Source organism: Alligator sinensis, unplaced genomic scaffold (genome assembly GCF_000455745.1).
Source record: "Alligator sinensis unplaced genomic scaffold, ASM45574v1 scaffold1298_1, whole genome shotgun sequence".
Classification (NCBI taxonomy): Eukaryota; Metazoa; Chordata; order Crocodylia; family Alligatoridae; genus Alligator; species Alligator sinensis.
Genome location: NW_005842192.1, coordinates 1413129 through 1434728, shown reverse-complemented (window position 1 = coordinate 1434728; position 21600 = coordinate 1413129).

Here is a 21600-nt window from a genome sequence, read left to right as displayed (position 1 = left end):
CAGGAATGCAGAGCTCAGGTGGGCAGGGTATAGGTGTAAGGCGGGGTGGGGGATGTGGGGACCCCTCCACACTCCCCACATTGTGCACAGCCCCCGTTGCCAACAGCAGTGCACTTGTGCCCGGTGCAGGCACTCCAGCCAGCACTGCATGTGGGGGCAAGGAGCACACCCAGGCCAGACTGCCTTTATCACATGATGCACATGCAGCTTGCATGCCAGCGGGAGAAGCCCTGCGTGATGGAGCTGGCTACCTTCACTACTCCCTCCTGTGCAGGTCCCGGGACTCCACCAGAAGTGTAAGGGAGCCCCGGCCCCTGCTTCCTGGTGGAGTCCCAGGATCTGTTTGGCAAGGAGCGGTGAAGGCAGCCAGCTCTATCATGCAGGGCTTCCCCCAGTGGGGTGCAAGTGCCAGGAGCTGCACGAGTGCCATTGGGAACCCTGCACTATAGAGATGGGCCGGCAAGGCTGCGCTCCTTGCCTCCATGTGCAGCACCTGTGCCGGGCACAAACGCCCTGAGTGCCCCCATCTGCTGCTGCTGGCAGCGTGGGCTGTGCACCATGGGGGGAAGTGTTGGGGTCTACACCCCTCCCCCCTCCCTTACACCCACAAACCCACACCCTGCCTCCACACCCTCCCACATATACACATACCGGTCAACCTACCTTATTGCCCCCACAAACAGCCACACCCCATCATAACTCCCCCCACATACCTACCCCCACATCCCACCATACACGCACCCACACTTCCAGCTACACTCCAACACACAATATACAAGAGTAAGACTTTATTTTGGAGTTATTGTGCAGTCACCTTTATACATGCTATGCAAAAGTAAATCATGACAAAAATATTTTTGTACTAAAATTAAAATATGCTACAGTAAGTGTTTGACTTTTAGTGTGACAAGATTCCTTGGGTGAATTTGATATCTTTTATTAGACCAACCCAAATGGTTGGAGAATAGTTATTAAGCAGGCTTTCGGGTTCCAAAACCCTTTGTCAGGCTAAGGAAGCTTCAGCTTTTAGTGTATAATTTATTTTTTTTCTGGTTCCAAGATGGCAGCCCTCCCTTCCCGAAAGGAGTATTTCTGTGGGGCGAGGGGAGGGACTTCTGGTGGCAAAAGTCAGGGATTAGGAGGTGGGGATTCCAGGCCCAAGGCCGGGGGGCGGGGCAACTGTCAAGGGGCAGGGCTACCCTTGTGGCCCTCAACGGCTCATCAAAACTCATTAAGCAGCCCTCTAGCCAAAATAATTGCCCACCCCTGTGTTAACACGAGCCAACAGCTGGAGATCTGATGGATAGCCAGGCCAATGCCAGAGCTTCAGAGTCTGACTCAAAGCTGAAACAACAGGCAAAGCAAGGTCAGGGAGAAGGCCAGGTCAGGTATGTGGGAGAGCCAAGTTACAAACAGTCCAAGTCACGAGGCAGAGCCCAAAGTCCAGGGAGCACCAGGAATGGGTGGTCACGTCTGGAATCGAGGGCAGCAAACCTGTTGCTGTTCAGACAGCTTCCACAGGAAGCAGATAGCCTTATTTAGGTTGGAGGACCCAATGAACAGTTGGCCCTGGGACAATCAAGAACCATCAGTAACTCTTTTTCTAGTAAGGCCCATTTTCCTTTCATTTTTTCCCACTCCACTTTTATCCATGAATTGTGGTCTGTGGACCTAGTCCCAAACCCCTGGCCTATAGTTTGCTGTTCAGACAGCTTCCACAGGAAGCAGATAGCCTTATTTAGGTTGGAGGACCCAATGAACAGTTGGCCCTGGGACAATCAAGAACCATCAGTAACTCTTTTTCTAGTAAGGCCCATTTTCCTTTCATTTTTTCCCACTCCACTTTTATCCATGAATTGTGGTCTGTGGACCTAGTCCCAAACCCCTGGCCTATAGTTTCATAGTTTCCTAGTTTCCTAGTTGGTAGGGTCGGAAGGGACATAAGTAGATCATCAAGTCCGACCCCCTGCCATGGGCAGGAAAGAATGCTGGGGTCAAATGACCCAGGCTAGGTGATTATTCAGCCTCCTTTTGAAGACCCCCAGGGTAGGAGCCAGCACCACTTCCCTTGGAAGTTGGTTCCAGATCCTAGCTGCCCTGACAGTGAAGTAGCGCCTCCTGGTGTCTAGCCTGAATCTACTCTCAGCCAGCTTATGGTCGTTATTCCTTGTTACTCCCAGTAGGACTCGGGGGAACAGGGACTCTCTCATTGCCTGCTGCTCTCCCTTGGCCAGTTTGTAGACAGCCACCAGATCCCCCTCAGCCTTCTCTTGTGGAGGCTGAACAGGTTCAGGTCCCGTAGCCTCTGCTTGTAGGGCCTGCCCTGCTGCCCCCGATCATGTGGGTGGCCTCCTCTGGACCCTCTCCATGCCGTCCTCATCCCTCCTGAAGTGCAGTGCCCAGAACTGGATGCAGTACTCCAACTGCAGCCTGACCAAAGTCACATAGAGGGGGAGGATCACCTCCTTGGACCTGCTCATGATGCATCTGTGGATGCACGGCAAGGTGTGGTTAGCCTTCCTGACCGCGTCCCGATATTGGCGGCCCATGTTCATTTTGCAGTCTATAATGACTCCAAGATACTTTTCTGCCTCAGTGCTGATGAGAAGGGAGTTCCCCAGCCTGTATGTATGCTGCTGGTTCTTCCTCCCCAGGTGCAGCACCCTGCACTTGTCCATATTGAAACTCATCCTGTTCTCATCTGCCCACCCCTGTAACCTGTTCAGATCTAGTTGTAGACTGTCCCGCTTCTCCAGCATGCCCACTTCTCCCCACATCTTAGTGTCACGCGCAAATTTGAACAAGGTGCTTTTCACCCCCCTCGTCCAAGTTGCTGATGAAGATGTTGAACAGTGCGAGCCCAAGGACCGAGCCCTGGGGGACCCCAATGCCCGCTTCCTTCCAGGTCGAATAAGACCCATCCACCACCACTCTCTGGGTGCGGCCCTCCAGCCAATTAGTGACCCATCTCACTGTGTAGGCATCGATGCCACAGTTGCCTAATTTCTTAATGAGAATGGGGTGAGAGAGTGTCGAAGGCCTTCCTAAAGTCCAAAAAGACTAAGTCCACCGCAACACCTGCATCCAAGAATTTTGTGACCTGGTCATAGAAGGCTACCAGGTTGGTCTGACAGGACCTGCCTCAAAAGAACCCATGTTGGTTGCCCCTAAGCATGATCCCCTCTGCTGGTCCCTTGCAAATGTGCTCCTGGATAATTTTCTCAAAAAAGCTTCCCCAGGACTGAGGTAAGACTAACTGGCCTATAGTTTTCTGGGTCCTCCTTCCTCCCTTTTTTGAAAATGGGGACCACATTGGCCCTTTTCCAGTCCTTTGGCACCTCGCCAGAGAACCATGAGTGCATGAGTGCTCGTAAAGCCGTGTCAGGAGTCCTACAATGACCTCTGCTAATTTCCTCAGCACTCTGGGGTGGAGATCATCAGGACCTGCTGATTTGAACATGTCCAGTCCCTCCAGAAGTTCCCTGACTAGGTCCTCACTGACCCTCGGCCTGCCAGCACCTCCCCTGGGTCCATTAGGGATCCCGGTGGGGGGCGGGGGGATGACCTGGTCCCTGCTCGAAAAAATGGAGGCAAAGAAATTGTTAAAGAGGTTAGCTTTGTTATCTGGTGTAACCACCAGATTTTCTAGCGTGTCCTGCAGAGGCCCCACATTACCCGTTACCTTCTTTTTACCCCCTATGTATTTAAAAAAGGATTTCTTGTTGTCCTTGATCTGGGTCACTAGTCCCAGTTCCATCTCCGCCTTATCCATCCTAACAGCCCCCCTACAGTCTTAAGGAATGGAGGTATAATCCTCCTTGGTGATGGCCCCTCCCTTCCATTGGGTGTACACCTCCTTTTTAGCTTTGAGAAATTCCTGGATGCTTTGGTGAGCCATGGGGGCTTTTGAGCACTCTTGCCCCCTTTGAACCACATTGGAATTGTTGCCCATTGGGCTTGGAGGATCGTCTCCTTAAGGAACAACCACTGTTCTTGGAATTCCAACTCCCCTCCCCTCCAGGACCTCAGTGCCTCCCCGATTAGTCTCCTTACCTCATTGAAATCCTCCCTCCTGAAGTCTAGGGCTGTTGCCTTAGAGGCTCAGAGACTGGGCACTAGCTCAACCCTTCAATTTTACCCATGAGCCGTGGCCTGTGGAGGGCTGTGCTAGTGCTGAGCCTCTAGGCCAGGGGTTTAGGACTAGGTCGTGACATATAGTACACACATGCTTCCCCACAAAAAGAAAAGACACAGCCCTCCATAAATGGCATGCATATCATAAGCAGGGAAGTTGATGTTCTTCTCTGGAATAGAAGCATGGATACACAATTTTGCAAAATGGTTTCCCCCTCCTTCTGGGACAGCAAGCAAGCAGGGGGTGAAATCAAGTCTTAACCCTTTCACAGCTGCTAATAATTTGGCTGTAGCTTTTGGCTGAGCGCTGCTGCCAATTCGTAGTGGGCTGTGAAAAGGTTAAGACTACAGTTTTCCCCCCGCTTGCCTGATGTCTTAGAGAAGGAGCAGCCATTTTGCAGCACAGTCTGTCCCCAAAAAAGCCAGCTCTAGGCCACAAAATCTCCCTTCCAAAAACAACGTGCATGTCTTATGTGGGGTGGGGGGGTGCATGTGGGAAAATATGATAGCTATGAGAGCCAATGGATTCAGTCTGGTTTAAGTGAGAGCAGGCTACGGCACTGAAATACCACAATGCTCCACTCTGCAGAGTGACTTGTGTGGCAGAAATGCCACCGTCTCTGTCCCTCTCCAGAGACCTGTCTCTGCCAGCGTGAGAGGCTGGTGTTGAATCCCTCAGGGCGGGGATCTCCCACCTTGTCTACGTGACAAAAGCCTGGGGCCTGGGAGGCGGATGCTCTGGTCACCTGGGCAGGGGGGAAAGCCCGGCCCTGCGCATGGGCCCAGGTAGCCAGGGATGCTTGGTAGATTGGTTGGCTTGTGGCCAGTATTGGCAGCTTCGATTGGACCGGGCTGCTGAGGGAAGAGAGGTTATAAGAAGGCCCGGGCCAGGAAGAAGGGCACCCATTAGCCATGCGGTCATCCAGGTGAATCTGAAACTGGCTCTCTCTTCATAACCGCATGCTCCAAGAGTGCCCTGCCTCCAAAGGAAAACTCCAACCACCTCTGGATGAAGCGTGCGAGTAAGCTACTCAAGATCAGACTAGATATTTAGCTTACAGTAACTCAGATGCGTGTTTAAACGGTTACCTCAGCCACCCTGGTTTGCTCTATGGGATTCCTCTGATATTCCTCTGATATTGTTCTACCTTTTACCCTGTTTCTGTCCTACCCCCTGTCATCAATAAAGTTCTCCTTTGTGACCGGTGTGGGAGACTTATTGAGGGGTGGGTCTAAATTATGCCGAGGAGGCCCCTTAGGTCTGTGGACTAAGGGAGGCTTCCCTAAAAATCCCCTGACTTGGGAAAGTGCCCCAAGTGCCTGTATTGGGTCTAGTACCCATTGGACGATCAGGCCTGTGTTCTCCAAGGTGCACAGAGCCAGAATTGAGTCCAGAGCCTTGGATGGTGGCAGCGGGAACCCCAAGCTAGTGGGTGTGCTTCAGGGAAGGGGTCGGCCAGATGGGAGGCACCCCAAGGGAGGCACTCGGAGCCTGGAAGGTGGTCGGGCGCAGGGAGGTGGGCGGCTCAACGCAGGAGTGCCCCCTACTGGCCCGCCACAACTTGTACATATGTTCGCAAAACCCTGACCTTCTATCTGATCACAACTCACCCCTTTCTGGACCTGTGTAAATTTTGGTGGAAATCATGGGTTTTTTGTACTACATCTCTTAAATCCACCTGCCCCCCCAAATGCTCGTTTGCTCTTTGTATGTGGAAATTATACCATGGCAAATAAATTAGTGCAGAAGCATATCAAAGCCCATGCTATCGTCACACGTCATGCAACAATCCCACTGCATAATGTGAGGCCTTGTATTCCTATGAAGTAGTAAGTGTGCAGGAAGTTGCTGTTGATACACGAAGAGTAGGCAGGTGTTCTGGTAAAAACTCTCTCTCAGCAGTCTCCATCTAAGCTTCACTATCTTAAATGAGCTGCTTTTTACTCGATCTGAATGCCCAATTTCCATGTATTCTTTATAGAAAAGAAAGAAGCCCCAGGTAACTTGAATAATCATCATGAAGTACCATCGATGGAACAAAGTGAGAAGAAAATCAGAAGAAAAAAACCCAAATTTTGGAGGAAGTTCAAAAGTGGAAAATCAGATGAATAAATGACATTTTGAAGGTAGGGGGAGAACCATATATCTCACATAGGTTCACATCCCACCCCTGTATTAGGTTCAATAGGGAATTAATATTTCACTATGGGACACTACAGTATAAACAATAAAAGACAAGCTCAGGCTTTAAAAATCTTTAGTCTGCATCACCGATATCAATGAATTTGGGAAGGACTCAAGCCTGTCTCCGTTGCTACAGATTCCTTCTTTATTATGTGGGGTATAACACACATGGCTATCATGCTAAAGATGTCCTTTTGCTGCACTGACAGTGCCGAAGAAGGTAGGAATAGGTCCTTGGGAACATGCATGATAGAGAGGGTCTTCCCTCAGACATGAACTTGTGCCTACCTTTCTTCTGGCCATCATAGAAGATCAGTTCAGAGCTGCTGACCTGCAGGAAGGATTCAGGAAAGGAAAGGGTAAGGAAACCAAAGGACAGGGACAGGGTAAGGGCAATACTGCTTTGGGGTCATCTTCATGAGTAAGAGAAGACTGAGAGGTGACTTGATAGTATGTTGGGGTGAGCACCAAGACCTAGGGGAGGAACTCTTTAGGAAGGCACCCCTTGGAAGGACAAAGACCAACGGGCACAAGGTATTAGGGGGAAAAATTAGACCGGACATAAGGAAAAACTTCTTTTCCATATGGGTATCTAGAATCTGGAACACGGTCCCAGCAGAGGTGATGCAAAGGTGCTCAAGAGGAGCCTGGACAAGCACCTCGTTGAGTCCAATAACCTCCTGCCCATGGCAAGGGACCGAACTTGATGATCTTGCAGGTCCCTTCTGGTCCTTCGCGTCTATGATACATCAGCCCATCAGGCACACCGAAGAGCAAGGTCTCAAGAGCAGCAACTGGTAAGAGAAGCCCTGGAACATCTTCACAGGCATATTTCCAGTGCACCTGTGAATGCAGTCGGCAGGGTCTGCTGGTGAATGGTGAGGCTAGGCTACATCACTGTAGATAACTCATAGCATATCGCAGTCCTGTGCTTGGAGAAAGGAGAATTGGACCCTCACAAGAAGGACGCTTACAGAGAGTTGAATGAAATGATTCATGAGGTCCTTCTATGATTATGGGTCAGCTCCTAAATGACCTTTTGGGGTAGGAAGGAGCAAGAATTATCCCACTATTGCCGACTCCGGAGTTTCCCACATCTTTAGCAAAGCATTTCTTATGATGGCAAACAGGATAATGGACGAGACAGGGCACTATTTCAATCCTATTCCTCTTTTTTTGGCCAGACCTGCCTTCTGCCAAGTGGCTGGCGAATGATGAAGGTAATTCTCTGCCTCACTTGACTTGTGCCTATTCACACATGTCGAGGGCAGCATTTGCTTGTAGAAGCCAGATGCTTTTTTTTCCCCTCCCCTCTCTTCCTTTCATAGCCCATTATCAAAACTGCAGTGAAGGGCAAATTAAGAATGAGCTCATCCAAACCTTATAATAGCTCAGGCAGCTCTTTCCAGATGGATGAAGACATGCACTTATCCTCATCTTCTCCAAGCTAGAGGATTATCGGAGCTGTTGAAGAATTTTTTTTTTTGACAACGTGCTTTTTGCTGATTTGCCAAAGAAAAAAGTTTTGAGAATTTGCCTGTTACAAGAAAAATTTCAATGGGAAAACATTCTTGGGTCCAGGATAGACTTTCTGGTCAAAACTGGGCTGAATGTTAGGCATTCAAACATCCAATAGCCAGGTGGGTAAGGCAATATAACATAAAGGTGAGTAAACTCAGGTTCAAAGTTGTGTCCTTCCTAGTTCAGACCAGGGACCTGAAATTTAGTGGTTGATAACTCAGACGAGTGGCCTGTTTAGGAATTTAGTAAAAGGCAGGGTAGGTTTGTACCTTATAGACTAACCAAAGTAGATTGTGTGTGTATGTGCACGCATACACACACACACACACAAGCTTTTGTGGGCTGAACCTCACATCATCAGATGCTGTGAAAGGACATGCACAAACCTTTAAGAAGGGGATAAAATTTTGGACACAAAAGACAGAAGGGAGGAGAAGATGTAGCTGTTCCAGGATAGGTCTCTCTCGATATCTTCTTCAGCTAATTAAAACATTTTTACTGATTAAATATTCATTAAGCTAGCAAGACTGAGACTCAGTTGTCCAATGATGGAGTAACTCATCTGGATATTTAGGTAAAACAAGTTTGTGCTCCAATGAATCTGCTTTCCAAGACCAAGCCGTGGTTTTAATCATTCTTGAGGACAAAACATACTGCCATTGGGTCCCTTCAGGTGGTAGATACATTCCATTTTGCTTAAATTTAGAGTAGATCCTCAAATGCCTGATAGTTGAGGATGGGGATAAAGTTTACTATCATGAGTAATTCCCATAGCTATAGAAGTAGGGTTAGATAAGCTCTTCACTGTTTCCTGGATGAGGACAAAACCTGAAATTGGATCAGTTCTGCTTGATTTTGTAGCACATTTTGCACTGCTCTCTCCATATGACATCCAAACCTAACACGTTCTCATTTAGCTCATTGGCACCTTGTCAAGATCCAGTGGAAGGTGATGAAACAGGATTAAATTTTTACATTTGCACTATCTAGTTCAACTCGCTATTGAATTAAATTCTGTGCTGCTCACTGAGCCCCATGATCTCAACATTATCAGCACAAAGCAACTGTAGGTTTGGGCACCTGTACATTTGGAGCTGTTTCAAAAGGGGAACATTTCAAAAGGACAACAGCTTTTCTATTCTCATTGCTACTGTGGATAAGTCAGGAAGGTACAAAATGTAGCAAAACCATTCCTATTTTAACACGGGGAAACAGGGAAACATTCCCTTTTTGAAACAGCTCCAAGTCAGAGAATCATAGAAAATTAGGGTTGGAAGGGACCTCAGGAGGTCATCTAGGCATCTATAAATGTACATGCCCATACCCTATATTCAACCAAGATAACCACTTCTCAGACCACAGGTCCATCTTAGCCAGTCTCCTGTGGCACAGAGAAGATGCTGAAATGGTGAGTGAACTGGGTCTGACAAGGGTTATTTCCACTGTTCCTCTCTTACTTGCAGTCTCCAGCATTGAAGGCCTAAGAAGGACCCCTGACTCTTGTGCTCAATAGCTACGGAGGCCCCATTCCTCCAAGAATCTGCCTAATCCTCTTTTTGAGTCTGGTTAAACTGTCAGCTCCCATAACATCCGGTTGCCACGCTTTAGTGACTTGCTGGGTAAAAAAAAACAACTGCCTTTTGTCAGTTTTAAAATGCCTACTCACTAAATTGCATTTTGTAATCCGTAGTTCTTGTATTGTGCGAGAGTCAATAATAAATCCCAATTGACTATCTCTTCACCATTTAATATTTTAAACCCTTATGTCCCTCCTCAAGTGTCTCTCTTCTAAAGTAACTAGGCTTACCTCTTTAGTCACTCCTCATACAGAAGACCCTCCATACTATCTGTCTTTAATGGGCATTTACACGCACACTTTTTCACTCCGCAACATGCCGGAGATTCGACGCGTCACAGCAGACTCTATGAATTGAGTCTGCTCCACACGTGAGCTGGCACGCACTACACTGCATTGCATGCAGTTGTATAAGTGGCAAAATGTGCATCGGTGCGGAGAAAGTGGTAGTGGCGCGTTTTTGAAGTAAAACACCTTTGATGTGTTGTAGTTCAAAAGTGGACCGCTGCCGTTTTCTGTGAGCTGACGCACATCTCGCCACTTATACAACTGCATGCGTCACAGCGTGTGCGTGTGTAAAAATGCCCCTTGTGCCTTTCTCTATACCTCCTCTAGCTCTTCTATACCCTTTTTGAGGTACGGAGACCAGAAACGGACATAATCTTCAAGAGGAGGTTGGATAGGTATCTAGCTGGGGTCATCTAGACCCAGCCCTCTTTCCTGCCTATGCAGGGGGTCAGACTCGATGATCTACTGAGGTCCCTTCCGACCCTAACATCTATGAATCTATAATATTCAAAGTGTGGACAAACCGTGAATTTATAAAAGGGCAGAATGGCACTTCCTGTTTTGTTCCCAATTCCCTTCTTAATAATTCCTAGCATTTTGTTTGCCTTTCTAACAGCTGCTGAGCACTGAGATGATCTTTTTAGAAAACTGTCCATAATGACTCCCAGATCTCTTTCCTGTGTGGTAACACTGAATGTAGGGCTCATCACAGTAGGTACAGTTTTGGGTATTGTGCATCGCAGGTGCATCATTTTATACTTATCTACATTATACACTTCCTACCTCTGCTGTAAAGAAGCTGAGAGAAAAATGGACTGGCCTACGCAGGAGCTTTTTGTTGTGCTAAATAGTTAGCAAAAGATATCTTTTTTTTGTCCAAATTGCTAAGAGATGGAAGACCATGGCTTGGTCAAGGTCAAAGCAGGTCAGTGAAAGAAACAGGAAGCAAAGCCCATCGTCCTATCTCCAGGAGACTATCTGCTGGACCACATCACACCTCTTCTTGTTCCCCTGTGCTGGATCTCTATAGCAAACAAAAATGCAAAGCATTACTGTCCCCTGATCATTTCCATTCATTGTTTGCCTCATTCTTATCTGAAGTTGTTTTCTTTCTTCTTGGAAATGCTTCCTGTGAATTTCAGTCGGTTTTAAATGATGATGATGATAATAATAATAATAATAATAATACCATCTTTATGGTGAACAAGATTTGAACAGAGCCTGGGAAAACTTTAATTGTTTAATTACGAGTGGAATTTATTCTGATAAAGATGGGGGTGGGGAAACAGCTCGCATTTTTAGGCCAAAAGTCATTCAAGCACATTATGAACTTTTATTAGTTCCCCTGTTCTTTGTCGGCGAAAAGTTCAGAATATTTTAAGAAATGCTGAGAGCATTGAAACAACTTCCACAAAGTGAACACGTGATGAGAGAACATGTTGATCAGATGATTGGGTTTTTTTATTTAAAAAAAGAAAGATGATTCTGGCTGGATGCAAGCCCTAACCCCGCATGATCCTTGGCTGGAAAGCTGAATTTCCGCTTCCAAGCACGGACCTCACACATGCCTTGTTTGTTTCTGAAAGATCACCTGCCAGATCTTGTACAAACAGGGATCATTTTTAGTGAGACTTTCCACCATGACCTTATGTCATAAAAAATAACTACTCTGAGGAAGTTTAGGTGGCACCAACTATCCAAAAAATTTAAATTCACCTACCTGACCATGAAGGTAGTTCCTAAGATGGAGTAAAAGGAAAATTTCCCTTATAAAAATGAAGATCGTATGGAAGAAAATCACTCTTTCTTAGGCCAGTATTGAGAATATTAGAAGCCAGGGAACCCTTCTTTCCCAGACAATCTACTGAGGATGTGGCTGGGATCACTGGTTATTTCAGGTCAACCAGCTTGTTTCAGACATTATACGTTCTGGCCAAGCTTCCATTGTCTGGTTTCGAATGAACAAAAGCCAAGTACTAAGATCCTTGGACATGAGATAGAAGAGGTCTGAATGCTTTCTGCCACTAGTTTTCTGTTAAATTTATTAGAGGGACACTGCCATCTCATCTTTTTCATTGGTATGGGGATATACAAGGGAATGTGTTTGGGGATAGGGAGGGAAAACAGCACTATTAAAAGTTTCATAGGCAAGAACACCTAAAGCCCATCTACATTCAGGAGATGTTCCTGGATTATGAAGAAGTGCTAAATCAAAAGCTGCTGTTGTGTTCAATTTAACCATCTCCTCTGTGTTAAGCCTGTAGAATGATTGGGTATTACTGTGTGATGGCTACCCAATAATTTGCAGTAACAGCAGGATATAAGGGGGGGATTTTAAAATATTCCACAAAGACAGACAGAAATGCAGCAAGAGGTATTACTGCCTGCCTTAGAAAACTTCCCTGATCAAGGGTCAAAGGTCACAAAGGATACATAGGGTGATCTTCTATTGCTATTTGATCATCTAAATGGCCATTAGGTTTAATGACAGAGGGACAGAGGCAGATGTTACATTTATGGCACATGTTAGTCACACCATAAATTACAACATGCCACGTGTTCAGCCAATTTATGGTGCCATAAAATGGCACACCAGCCACAAAAATGTTCCACAGATGATGTAGAACAGAGGTTCCCAATCTGTGGTATGTGTACCAACAGTGGTATGTAGACAACCTGTCAGTGGTACACGTTAACAGATTTATTATAATTACTTTATATGACAAAAATTTGCTGGTGGTTCTTAAGGGTGAACGGAAAAAATTGCTGGTGGTACTTCAGGTTACATTGTTTTGAATTGGTGGCACGCAATCTGTCAAAGTTTGGGAATCGCTGATGTAGAACATCTTTGTAGCTGGTTTGTTTGGTGCCTCAAATTGAACGCATGACATGTATTCTAGATGATCAAGCAGTAGCAGACTCTAGACCATGAACTGGACATAACATGTTACCTGCAGATTTACAGACATCTAAGTCCTTCAGTGACAAGGCCCACGTACCCTATTGGCTAGATTACTTGTTGAGACAGGGTACTGAGATTGACAGGGAACTGGCTCCCCTATAATTTCTCCTAGTTCAAACATGAATTTAGACTCCCAGTACAATGTGATCATCAACTGTATTATTTCAATAATGTGATCATTTAGACCCGCTGATCTGTTAAATTGATCTAGCTGTGGCCTTCACTTGATCATTACCTCATTCCATCATTAGTAAGCTTAGGGATATTGTATTAGATGGACTCAGTGATGTGCTAGCACAAGTGTTTATCTGCTTGCTCATAAGGATACCCAGGACTAATTTATTCCACACGACAGCAGAGATGAGAACAACAAAGGCCATTTTAAATCAAGATATTAAATGAAGCCGCTTAGTTTTCCCCCACCCCTCCAAATTAATATCTTACACTATTCATATAATTAAATGCCAATTTGCCACAATCTTGAAAATGTGTGTCTCTTCTATGACAGTCTTTGAGGCCCAGAAAATCTACCTTGCTGTGTTTCAGGGGGGTGAAAGCATCTTTGTCATGGGCCCTGCCCACTCTGCTAAAGTTATCACTCTACCAACATCAGAGGGAGACATCTCCAGAGCAGCAGTAGGGGATGACATCTATGAGGCTTCAATGCCTTGTTTCCAGGTTTAGTGCACGTGGAGTGGAGCAGGTGGGTGGGGATACACAGTGTTATTGTGCATACTCTAGAATAAAAGTGGCACTGACACCCCAGTAGGGAATATCAGCTCCAAGCCCTCTCCCATCCTCTCCTCCTGTCCTTGTTATAATTGCCATACTGCCTGTGATAAGGGTTAGATCTCAGGAAAAAAACTTCCTGGCCCTTGGAGAGCTGAACAGTGGAACAAACTTCCCAGGGAAACCATGCAATCTCCTTCATTGGAGGTTCTTGGGATGAGGCTGGGAAGGAGAAGTGATTGCTCAGGTGAGATTTGGTGGCTTCCTATAGGTATATAAGGGGTGTCCATCAGGAACTGGGAGAACATCTGTTCACCAGGGCATGTTAACAGAAGACAAGGTCTAATGGTCATAAACTCTGGGAAGACAGTTTTAGGCGGGACATAAGAAAAAACTTCTTTACTGTCTGTGTCCCCTGAGTCTGGAATAGACTCACCCCAGAATTGGTGCAAGCGTCTACTCTGAACACTTTCAAGAAAAACTTGGATGTCTATCTTACTGGGATCATTTGACCCCAACTGACTTCCTGCCTCTTGGGGAGGGGGCTGGACCTGATGATCTCGCGAGGTCCCTTCCAGACCTAATGTCTATGAAATCTAAGGCATTTCTCTGGGACGGGTTAGAAACAGTGAGCCCTGCATTGAGGCAAAGGGTTGGACTAAACGAGGTTGTAAAACAGAAGACTGAGGGGTATTTGTCTGCAGAAGATAAGACTGAGAGAGGAAATGAGGGTGGGAAGGGACCTCAGGAGGTCACATCTAGTCTAACCCCCTGCTCAAAGCAGAAGCAGCCCCAACTACATCATCCCAGACAGCGCTTTGTCTAGCTAGGTCTTAAATACGTCCAAGGCTGGAGACCCCACCACCTCTCTAGGTAACTTGTTGTGGTACTTCACCACCTTCCCAGTGAGAGAGTTTTTCCTAATATCCAACCTAAACTTCCCTTGCTGCAACTTGAGCCCATTGCTCCTTGTTCTGGCATCTGCCCCCACTGAGACCAGCCCAGCTCCATCCTCTTTGGAAGCACCCTGCAGGGAGTTGAAGGCCACCATTCAGTGGATGCATTTACCCAAGATGCTTAACTGAGCATTAGCATAGTTTACTAAGCAGTAAACATGTGCGTCTACACATGAAAATCCTTATTATGCAGTAAACCACCCTAATGCTGAGTAAATTTGCTACCTGCAAGTGCAAGTAATAAATTTATTCAAGATTGGTAATGACACAGTAGCGCTCATGTAGATGCTTGACTGGGGGCAAAATCTGCTCCTGATTAGCCATCCACCAGGGAGCAGGAGATAACTCCCTGCCCCCAGGAGCTGCTGGCTGCCGGGGCAGGCTCTGCCACAGGAGCTGAGGCAGGGGTAACATCCCCCTGCCCTGGCAGCTAGCCAGTTGTTCCAAGATGTGAGTTGGGGAGCAAGGGCTCAGGGGGGAACAAACCCCCAGCCTGCTCCCTCCCCAGCTCTGGGCTTATAGAGCTGAGCAGGGAACAAGATGCCCAGCCTCTGTGAAGAATTCAGGGTGAGGGCTGGGAACTGACCTGGTCAGAGACAAGTCCCAGCCCCAAACCCCAATTAATTGATCTAGGCACGGGGCTTGGAAGGAGCTGCAGGGGTGGAGTAGGTCCCAGCTTCCTGCCCCGATCTGCCAGTGGGGCAGCCAGCAGCTCCTCCGTAGCTCTTTCCAAGTCCCCTGCCCCTAATTAGGGAGCCAGGGCCAGAAGCTCCCTGCTGTTGGGGCAGGGGGATGTTGTCCTACCCCACCCCAGCAGCATGTAGCCCCCCAGGGCCAGGAGACAGCTGTCTCCTGGCCCAGTGCTCCCTGCCAGCCCCCAGGCTAGCAGCCCGAGGGAGCCTAGAGCTACCCTCGGTGGCAGCAGGGGCCCACTGCAAGGCAGCAGGAAACTTGGTTTGAAGAGCAGCAAATCTTCTCCCTAATCTCTACATGTGTAGACACCTGCCTGAAAATGCTTACTCCAGAGTAGTTTACAACAGAGTAAACTTAGTCTGGATCAAATGCATGTGTAGGTGCACCCAGCGAATCCTGAATACCCTCTAGAAAAGTTTCACTATTGCATTTCAAAGTCTGGCACGTATGACCAGGGCTTGGTGGAAACTGCTCCTCTCCAACAGTGCTGCAAAAGCTGTCTTGACAATCCCTGGATCAAATGTGACACATGGTGCTGTGGCTAACAAGTCAATTCCTCTTCCCTGTGGGATGCATCTACACCGCAGCCCCTGCAGCTCAAGCGGGGACTCCAGTCAGTAGTATACCCCAGCTAGTAGCGCTATTGGTATAGCTGTAGTGGCAAAGTACCTTGGGGAGGCTGTATAGCCCACCCAAGAAGCTGGGTGACTTGTATAGCCCAATGTGACTTGGTGACATGCTAGCACAAAGCTTCAGGCATCATAACTTTCCCTGATTTTCACCAGGATAAATTAGCTGACAGGCAGCTCTGTGCTGCCGGGGCTGGAGCGTTACCCATGCCCAGGCTAGCTCGTTAAGTTGGCTTGAGTGTCTAATTGTCTCCAACTTTCATATTCCCTGGATCCAGTACCAATAATGTGAACCCCAACTGAGACCCCCATGTATTCATCTCAATAGAGTCGCATTCAGCCGGGATCTGTAATGAAATGAAAAACAACTTCGTTATCCTCTCAGGGTTAGAAGGCTCCTCCTGTCCGCTGAACTGGTTACCATCAATAAAAGTAGCAGAGCCAATGTCACAAGGGCAATTAAGTGCCTATTTCTGTCCCCTTCCACGGTCACAGACTCCATTTCAGTTCGGATTAAGTTAATTAGCAATGCTGCCTTCTTGGCTCGTGCCACTTGCCTGGCCATTAAACCTTCCAGTCCTGGGGGCTGTTTCTGTTTTGCCCACTAATTATCTGGATTACATTTGGTGCATCCCATACCTGGAGCATGTTGGATTTATTAACCCTTCAGTGCCACTCACTGGGCAAGGAGTCTGGCTCATAGGAGGATAGAAAAGTAGTGCTGGAAGGGACCTGAAGAGGTTACATCTAAATTCACCCCCTGCACTGAAGCAGGAACATCCCTGTCCAAATTATCCCATAAAATTGCTTGTCTAAACTGTTCCTAAAACTCCACAAACAACCCGGTCCCACAACTACTATGACACATATAGCAAGGGCATCAAGAACACAATGGCCTGATATAGGTAAAGGGGGAGAATGAGTGCACTGTCAACGTCCTGCCACTGAAAGGTAAAGTACACTCAAGAGATCCAAGGCAGAGGGCCAAGCCCCATCCTGCACCCTGCTACAGAGAAAAGCAAGAATCCTCATAGCCTATACCAACCTGACCTTAGGGCAAAATACCTCCCTAACACCAAACGTGGTGATGCGGTTGATGTTAGGGCATATATACTAGATCCAGAGTGCACAACAACAGCAATAAGAGAAATGGAGGCATGAAATTCAGGCTTGTTCCAGACTCATGTCCTTAGTCGACTTCTCTCTGAGTAGGTACCTGGTCATCAAGCATGTGGGCCTCATCTCTATCCAGTGTGACAACAACTACAGACCTTGCCATGCCATAATCTCATTAGCCTAAACTTGGCACTAATCTTGGCTGTTAGTTTTAGACCAGGAACGTTTACACCAGCTGAGGGTCGGGTCCTGGGAGATAACTACAGCTGGGAGCTGGCTAAGATGTCAAGTCACTGGGCATCAAGAAAATGTGCTTCTCTAAAGGTCTCCTGCAATGGACCTGGGAAGTATATGGTGCCCCTGGCAGACATTACATTTAACACACGATTAGCCAGCTAATCGAGTGTAACCTGACTACACGTTCAGGCAATTAGTAAGGCTGCAAAACCCCAATCTAGCCACAAAGTTACACAAAAAATGTGTAATAATTTTGTGGCTGGTTTCCATTGTGTCTTAAAATAAATGTGTGGCAGGGTGGACTCCACGGGGGCTACAATAGACCCTGTTGCAGTCCCTGTTGGCCAATGGTCAACTGATTATCATTTGACTCTTGGGATCCCACTGGGGTTTAAACTAGCCCTGTCAGGTTGTTGGTGAGCTGAGAATCAGCTGATTTTTGGGCACCTCTGCTGATGCCAAGGCAGCCCAGGATCACAATCCCAGGATCCCCTTGCACTAACTAGGAGTGATCCCCAAGCCTGAAATCATGAGTCACATTTGCTGGGATCAGGGATCAGATCCCATCATGTCTTTAAACAGTAGCCTGAATTACCTGTTTCCCATCCAGTCTCCAGCAGCAATCAGACCTAGACATTTCCAGACATTTCAGGGGAAAGTGCCCTCCTTTCCTGCAGGAACCCACCTCACAATGGATAATTATGAAACAATCTACCCAGAGGCTTAACCCCAGCCCATTGATTTGAACAGATGCCCCATCAAGCAAGGTAGGCCAATGGGATTCCCATCACATCCCCAGGGAAAGATGAACACACCCGGCTGCCCCTTGGAAATGCAGAGGTGAAGCTGCCCCGGGGGTATTCCCTGAAGCTGCTTTCAAGACTTCAGTCACCAGTGGCTACAGGGCTCTGACTCCATTGCTTCATTAACCAGTCTTGGCATGTGCAAGGATGGGAGGTGAGTGGGAGGTGCCTGGAGACATCTCCTTTGGACATGCCAAGGACATAACCCAAGAGTCCTTGTACTGTGTCCCAGCAGGGAATGAAGGATGCAACCATTTCAAAGCATAATGGTTTCTTTTTCAGGCCCAAAGGGGAACTGCCTTTAGTCCTCACACCCTTCCCTGGAAAAAGGGCAAGAGCTGACCTCTTCCAAGACCATGGCAAATTTCAGCTCAGCTTTAAAAATTCATTGGAGCTCTTTCCTGTAAGGATGGAAAATGCAGTAAATTACCCTGGCACTCTCCAGTCCATTCAAGCCATTGGGTCTTTGTGGTGTTTAATCAAAAATAGCTCAAAGCCAATTAGCACTGGTTAGAAGCTAGCCTGGATATATATAAAGAACAATTTCATGACTATTAATGACTGCTGTAAAGAGCTCCCCCTCAGGGGTGAGAAATCTCTGATTTCTGTCTGATCTGTCAAAAATGATTGTTAGGGTCATGGAGGATAATCTATTTGACAGCACACAGCAGGCATCTGAGATCCAGTCTCCTCCGTTTCTTTGATTAGATACCCAGGCAAGTCACTTAGGGCCTTATCCAAGTTCCTATTGATGTATCAGCGAATGCCAGTGCTATTTTTGATGGATCTTGGCCCACAGTCCCAAGGATATCTGCATATGAATATTTGCAACATGTACACAGCAAAAGATGTTGGTTCTTGGTGTGAAAAGTTGGGCCTCCACTCCCTCTGTATAGTTTCCCCAGTTGTGGAAAAGAAATATGTGATAACAATGCCCCTTTCTAAAGGCATCCGAATCAAAGGTAATGTGGGGAAGGGTGGTGAGGAGATGGTCGGGTACTTTCTTACCTCAGGAGCCCTTTCTGTCAGAGTGAACATTGATGAGCAGATCCAGCACAGGATCCAGTGCACAAGTGCCTCCATCAGGAAACTGCTTCAGGAGAGATACCACCAATGATGCCTCCAGAAAATCCTCTACATCAAATGGGAAGATCGCCACACAAACACTAGTGTCGTCGCTGAAGCCAATGCTACCAGCCTTGAGTCAGTGGTCCTCAACCACCAAACTTTGCTGGACGGGACATGAGTGTGGATGCCCAACTCAACTGGCAAAACAAGCACTTTGCTCCCAGCTCAGCCGCAGCTGGAGATCTTGTGGGGGCCAGAGATAATGTTACAAGGACACGTTGAAGTCACAGCTCAAGAAAACGGATGCTGACTGACATCAAGAGATGGGAGAACTTATAAGAAGAGGCTGAGGGAACTGGGCTTATTGAGTCTGCAGAAAGAAGACCGAGGGGGATTGAACAGCATCCTTCACAGCCCTGCAGGGTGTTGCACAGAGGATGGAGCTGGACTGTTCTCAGTGGGGGCAGATGGCAGGACAAGGAGCAGTGGGCTCAAGTTGCAGCAAGGGAAGTTGAGGTTGGATATTAGGAAAAACTACCACTAGGAGGGTAGTAAAGCACTGGAACAGGCTCCCTAGAGAGGTTGTGGAGTCTTCATTCTTGGAGGTTTTGAAGACATAGGTAGACAAAACCTTGGCTGGGATGATGTAGCTGGGGCTGGTCCTGCTTGGAGCAGGGGTTGGACTAGATGTGACCTCCTGAGGTCCTTCCAGCCCTTGTTTCCTCTGAGTCTATTATCTGGCTGCCAATTAATTCCAATGGTGCCACAGCTTCAACCAAGCAGCAGCCCATTTTGAGGTAAAGCCTTTTGCCCGTCAAGCAGAGAAGAGCGTATTGAAGAAAGAAGAAAGACATGCCAGTCTATGGCCTATTCTCCCTTGCAGAAAAACCTGCAAATTCTGAAGATGGATCTGTGGCTCAAAGACTGGACTCTTAAGTCACCTCAAGACCTAATGAGCTTCAGTAGAGATCAAACGGAAGGATTGCCAACGCTGACAACTCTTTAATGAATGAGAAGTGCTAGGTAGCCACACTAGTAGATGGTTATTGTCACAATCTTGGATCGCCGCTCAGTAAGCAGCATAGCAGAAGGGTCATAAGAGGAGAAGGGTACAACAAAGACAGGGCAAGTCCTACTCTGAGGGATGTATCCAAGAGGTGTTTATGAGGGCCGAGGTAGAACACATCAGGTTGTGGATAGCATGGGGTGGCGTTTTCCAAGTGGATGAGGTTTGTTTTTCATACTTTCCTAATTTTAAAAAGTTAATCCTAGACCTGGTCAAATAGTCTCAAGCACTGAAATAAGAAAGACAAAGATGGATGATGATTATTAGGAGGTAAATGAAACTACAAGATCACGGAGCAAGGCAAAGGACCGGCTAGGAATTGAAATGAGGTCTCCCCCTAGTTCTAGTTCTGGCCCTTCAAACAACAGACCATCTTTTCTCTATCAATGGACACCTGGGACCATATTTGTGCTATGATAAGGAAGACAGTGTATATATATTGAAGTGACACAATCTCACAGTGCGTGTATATCACCAACAGGAAAGTTTCTGCCACCCAAACTGCCGAAGTGGCTTGCTGTTATTCTGCAGGGAATGTGTTGCATTATAATTACTAAGGGTAGGCTATAAAACCAGCACCGGCACATACCGCACAAGCATGCTGTATTTCCACTGTTAAGTCAAAGGGCTGATTTGAATATTTCCACTGATGACAGCCAACAACCCTTCTCTTGGAAACCAGGAGTGTGCAATGACTGCACTTTGCAGCAGGTCACGTACAGATGCAATGCGTGGATGTAGCTCTTGTGAGAAAGGAAACAGAAGGATGTTGTGGATGGCTGCAAGCAGGGCTCTTAAGACAGATCCAGCTGCCGCTCATCCGTTCATTATAGAGCCCTGGGCACAGAAGAGTCCCCAGTAGCGAGGCATTGCACGCTGCAGGGAAAGACTTGCTCAGCCTCCTACACCCCAGCTGGATACATGGGATCTTACTAGGATGAATGGAAGCAATGGCAAATACATGGTCCACTCCCCAGTTTTTGGTTTGTTTTGCAAAAGGAACTAATGCCTCTAGGCTTGTCAATGGAAAACTCTTCAGTAAAGCATTGATGTAGGCGTTGAACTAAATCAGCAGGTTTCCACTGCCAACTTCTTTCATAAGCCCTATCCAGCATAATCAAATGGCAATTTTTGCGAGTCTTCCAATTTATCCACTTCTACAAGGGTTTCCTTGGGAATGGTGCAGGGACTTGTCCCAAGGTCAAGTCCCCACACCAGTTTCTCACTGTAAGGATTTTTTCTACAGGGATGAAACTAAACATTTCCCTCCTAGCTCTGTCCTGAGAAACAGCGTGGCCATTTTTTCTTCAACTTGTTCTGGAGGAAAAATAAGTACATAAATAGAAAAGGCAAAAAGAAAGAGAGCCAGGGTGGGGAGTTGCAGCTGAAACAACTGAAGTTGAACATTGTATGGCCTTAAACCAGGGACATGTCAGAAAATGCCGTGGTGCCTTCACTCTCAGTTATGGTATCTGTGCACATGCGTCGTTCCAACCCTTACAGGAGCTATACATCTGTACCCCTAGCAATAGTGCCACTCAATATTCCCATTGACGGCTGCCCTTTCTTTTCCTTCGCTCAGCTAATGGCGGCTTTCCTCTCGTTCCATGACAACCATTCCCAGCCCCAGCCGATCA